The 5,468-nt window shown below is 36.1% G+C and overlaps 1 long non-coding RNA gene across 1 annotated transcript; it reads left to right on the top strand.

Annotated features, from left to right (window-relative positions):
- The first annotated feature begins 7 nt into the window (after positions 1-7).
- On the top strand, positions 8-4,481 carry LOC109364101. The gene is made up of 2 exons (XR_002110109.1): positions 8-865; positions 4,204-4,481. It is a non-coding gene; the product is annotated as an uncharacterized LOC109364101 (long non-coding RNA).
- The last annotated feature ends 987 nt before the right edge of the window (positions 4,482-5,468 follow it).

Below are 5,468 nucleotides of genomic sequence, written 5' to 3'. Positions count from 1 at the left end.
AAGAAAAAAACAACTGGATTTGAACACTTGCTGCTGATTTTTAGTTTTTAAAATATTCACAATGCTAAATAATTCTCATTTTGCTGGTTTCTGCTTAGAGATGATGCTGTGTTCTTTTCAGTTCCAAACAACAGTAGTGCATCCCCTGAGAGGGTGTAGATCCCAGTCTGAGCAGGACGCCTACCCTTGAGGGCACAATGCGAGTACACAAAATATGAACAGCATTTTACTTCCAAAGCACACCCTTCAAATCACTAAGTGTGTACAATGATTTAATTCTTTGCTTTAAAAACACATTCTTTTCTGTACTGGAAATCATCTCCACTTACAGGGAATAGTTTTCCATTGTTACCACTCCATGCGCTACAATTTTCCTCTATTATTATTCATAGAAGCTCAGGACAACTGAAGTCTACCACTTCTACAACAATGCTGGCTGGGTCAAACCAGACTTTCTCCTCGTTATTCAAAAGTAAACCAGCAACCTATGATACAGGCTGCGTTAACAATAGAGATCAGTATATTACTTTAAGGACATATACATTGGTTTAGCAAAAGGAATCAGTGAGTTGTAGTTCTAAAACTTTCTACTCTAACTTTGCTTGGTGCATGATCAGCCTTGTTTTTCCAGCTTCACAAAAGCACTGAAGTCACAATAGAATACTTTTTATCTTTCCATCCAGCAGGTTCAAGGACTTTTTTTTTGGATTTCACTTTTATTGTTTTGAGTTACAGTACACTAGGATAGAAAATTGCTCATTATGGCCTAACAAGCTATGGAAATTTGCCAACTTGTGGAAAAAAACAGCTGAAGGTTGGACAAAAGTCACTGTGATGAAGCTGTTGATGGAAAAATGAGAAGGAAGTAAGTGGTTTAAGACCATCATACACCCCTACCATTCATGCCCAGATGGACATTAGCATATATTAATGACTTCTTGGATAAGAGTGAACATATATGCTAATGTATTGCATATGTATGTCTTAACTGTTTAAATGTGAACTCTGAAAGCACACACTTGATTTGTCACACTGTCTAGTAAGTATCATTAGGCTGAAAGGGATGATGTTTTCTAACACTGCATTGGAGCTAGAGAGTTTTCTTCCTAGATTTTGGATAATACCTGCAATGCAATATGTTTTCTCTTAGAACCCTCCTCTGGGAAGACAGTCTCTCTACGGAAAATTTGCAGGGCCTAACATTTCCTAATCATAGCTGGGGAGTTCAAATTTAGTGAACACTCTAAAAACAGAATTAAATTGCAAAATTACCAAGGAAAGACTTTACAGGTAGAGAATACATCTTTTGTTCTGTCTCTGAACTAAATCCCTCCACAGCAGGGGTTTTCAGTGTGGTCAAGTATAACGCTTAGAGAACTGCCCATGCCAAGAAAACCAATCTCACAGAGATGGCCTTTTCATGCCTGCACTTTGGATGTCTTTTGCTAAATCTAATCTTCTAATTAGACTCTGCATGACAATGAGGTATCTCTGCCAGGCTCTAACACTACTTCTTTTTGGTGTTGTCTGTAACACACTATTGCCTTGGACTCTCAGTTGCTCAATTCAGTGGGCTTAACCAGGAAGAATAAATGTTTAAAAATCCATTAATATCAGATGGAGGAGCTAAAGGTTGCAGTAGCTTGTCCTATGCACCCTATTTTAATTTTGAGAAAGAACCTTTGAGACCATAATGACAAAAGCTATGCATTCTACTGTCCTATGCAACCATCAAAAGCATAAATTCATCCCAGTCTTATTTAGCAAAGATATTTTTCTTCATCCTCAACTGTTGAAAATTACATATAGAAAATTTTGATAAATCAAGCTTGACATCTCCATCTGATTCACTGAAAAATTCATACTTCTGATTTATTTTTTCTCCTAATGATTAATGTTTTATAATCACATAGTGCTATGAAAATTAATGAGAAAACAGACGTAACTTAGATTTATACTACATTCCTTCCTATATTTAGAATTCCTGCAAGGAAGACATGATTATCACAGATTTCACAAGGTTTCTGATCTTTTCCTATTCTGATTATTTCAAAATACTGGCTCTCATAGAACATTTGCAGTAAACTAGTTTAGTAAAAAGTAGAAAAATTCTAATTGTTCAGACTTTTACAATTGCGATCCCAAAAGAACAAAAAGCAAAAAAAAAACCACCTTCTTTAACTAGTTCTGACAGTGAGTCTAGGCCAAGGACCTCTCTTGCTCCGTGCCTTATCTTCAGCTGTGAAGGGGCATTCCAAGATTAGGACGGTAGTTCAAGTGAAGCTCAGTGCTTACTCCTTTGGTACGCTGATCTTTGCAATTTAAGTAAATTCAGGAGTCTTGCTTGCATCATCTACTGACTGTGCTTGTGGTTACCTTTCAGAATTGCTAATTCATCAACATGAAATATTTCACAATTTTACGGATTTTGCCCGGTCCTATCTTGAAATCATGGCCTTTATAAAAAGGGATATTCTGTATTTATATCATATCCAAAAAGATGGTTTAACCATTGTCAATCTCAGATACAGAGTTTGTGAAAGCAGAGGAATATTTGTATCTCTGGAGAACATGCTGGTAGGAGACATGAAACAATATGAAACAGTATGCAACATCATAGAATCATAGAATGGCCTGGGATGAAAAGGATCACAATGATCATTGAGTTTCAATCCCTCTGCTATGTGCAGGATCGCCAGGTACTAGACCAGGTTGCCAGCCTGGAAGACATCTACAGAAGAGTTAAAATACTTGGTACTGAAAATGTTTGTAGGGTGATTATTCTTCATTACAATTTTTAAAATCACAATGTCTGAGTCACTGTCTACAGGATGCTTACCTATATATATGAGGTGCTTTTCAGGGTCATCTTCTTCATTTAGGCAGAAATACATGCTTCTTCTGTAGTATCTTGATAATTTTCAAAAATGGAAAATTGACAAAAGATAACTCCATACTAATCTGCTATCCGAATTCTGCCCAGCTTTCATCAGTATATAAACAAAGGAGGTTTCATGTAGATGTTACATTTAAGATGACAATTGCATAAAGGTTAAAACATGTATAACTCCTGACATTATAGGGAGATAAATGAGCATAGCTTTTAAATTATCACACAGGTATCTAAAATACACTTTCTATTATGTCTTTATCTGTATTTCATTTATCTCTGAGTAATAGATGGGAAAGACTTCTGCAGCTAAAAGGAGATTTCTGTTGTATATCTGTATCAATTTGCCCTCTGAAAGACAATGTATTTTAATCTCTTTTTGGATCTCCCTCTGGAACCAAAGCCCTAGTGGTAAAGTGGAAGAAGAGGTGCAAGATCAGAAGTGTTCCAGAATGTAAATCATATGCTTTTGTGAACTCTTAATCCATGATCAGACATTGTTCTGTTTTGCTTAAAAAGATTGGATGGGAAGGAACACTGGTCAGCCTTTTTCTGCAGTAGATTTTCTCACAGCATCTAGCATCTCATTTTTCTGACTTTGAGCATTGCTGATCAGCAGGTTTGCTCAAACATCTTTGAATGAGGGCATCTGTAATTGCTTTTACAAGATGACAGTTTGTCATAAGAAATATTATATAATATTTAATATTAGTGTATTTTTAATACACTAATATTAAATATTAAAATACACTAATAATATTAGTGTATTTTTTAATCAATTTCTTTCTTTCTACAATCCAAGGTAAAAGCCAGTTACGCATTTTTACTATTTGGCTGCAGTATATTCTATAGTTATTGCCTTGCTTAGTTAAGTAGGAACAGAAACATCTACATGCAAGCGGAGGAAAGGAGAAGAAGAAAAACAAAAACCACAAAGATACAAAAGCAGTAAGGAACTACTTCTCAAAATCTTTGCAGAGAAGATTTTTGTAATTTTTCTATCTACCTTTCTTCTACAACTATTTCACTTAATATAGTATCTACAAGACTCAGGAGTTCACAATCACCATTCTAGTTGTTAGCTAGATGCATAACATTTTTCTATGAAGGAATTAATATAATATCAGTGAAATAGTGGAAATATGCTTACTTTTAAATTCCCATGTAATTACAGTTTATAATTCTTTATAAAGGAAGTCTGTATAGGACTGTTCATTAGTCCACAAGCTCTTCCAACACCAAGTAACTTGATAGGGGAGTATTTTTGAATATGAAACAGTGTCATTCTTTTCACTATTTTTTCTCTATTGCAGAGAAGAATGGATTTGGAGGAAACCTTGAAGAAGCACTGACTTCTTGTCAGAAGGAAGGCCTATACTATAAAGAGAAGGTGGAAGGAAACACTTCCCCTATGGATATCTCCCTTTGAAGTCCATTGTTCATATCTGGTCTCCTTGATAAAAGCTATAATTTTTAATGTCCTGTAACACATTTCCTTTCTAAACATATTTATTGATAATTGCAGGCTTCACTCATTACTTACGACAGCTCAAAAATGGATGACCTACAATAAAATGGCAAATTTACAAGATGGATTGTTGAACTCTCTGTTGAATTAGTTCTGTTTGTGAAACATTTCCTTTCATTTCGCTGTCTAGGCCTTTCACAGGCCACACACATGAAGCGTGAAGAATGTGTTTCTCTATTTGAAATGAAGCATAATATGAATCCAACTATGTTCTTCCAGATTATCAAATTTCTTTTTCCTTCTGTGTTCACTCTATCTCTTTTACCTCAATGCCAGATGGACTCTGTTAATGGAGAGTAATAATATGATCTATACTTTGGCTAATTTGAAGTGTTGTGTATCTATATCTGAGGTTGTAGGATAATCACTGTCTGCTTCTAAACTTTCTCTTTGACAGTTTTTGTAAAGAAGTATCCTATATTTAACAGAAGCTTGCTACTGCCACTTTTTAAGCTTTTTGCATTGACCCAAGTAGGCAAACACATTTGGCTTTGTTAGTTTTTCCATTGCAACCTCCATATACAGACATTCATTTCTACTTCACTACCATTGAGAAATAAAATCCATAAGACATATATATAATGTTCCCTTCACCTTAAATATCTTTGCTCTTCATCCTGATTTTTCTCTTATAAAGCTCCACTGTTTCATCTGAATATCACATTTCTTAGTCATAGAATCATAGAATCACAGAATCAGCAAGGTTGGAAAAGACCTAAAAGATCATCCAGTCCAACCGTTCACCTATTACCAATAGCTCCCACTAAACCATGTCCCTCAACACAACATCCAGTCTTTCCTTGAACACCCCCAGGGTCGGCGACTCCACCACCTCCCTGGGCAGTCCATTCCAGTGCCTGACCACCCTTTCTGAAAAGCAATACTTCCTGATGTCCAGCTTGAATCTCCCCTGCCGTAGCTTGAAACCATTCCCTCTGGTCCTATCACTAATGACACAAGAGAAGAGGCCGACCCCCAGCTCACTACAACCTCCCTTCAGGAAGTTATAGAGAGCAGTGAGGTCTCCCCTGAGCCTCCTCTTCTCCAGGC

This window comes from Meleagris gallopavo, chromosome Z (assembly GCF_000146605.3).
Source record: "Meleagris gallopavo isolate NT-WF06-2002-E0010 breed Aviagen turkey brand Nicholas breeding stock chromosome Z, Turkey_5.1, whole genome shotgun sequence".
Taxonomy (NCBI): Eukaryota; Metazoa; Chordata; class Aves; order Galliformes; family Phasianidae; genus Meleagris; species Meleagris gallopavo.
The sequence above is the reverse complement of the archived record's forward strand: the minus strand, read 5'-3'. Positions and strand labels throughout refer to the sequence as shown.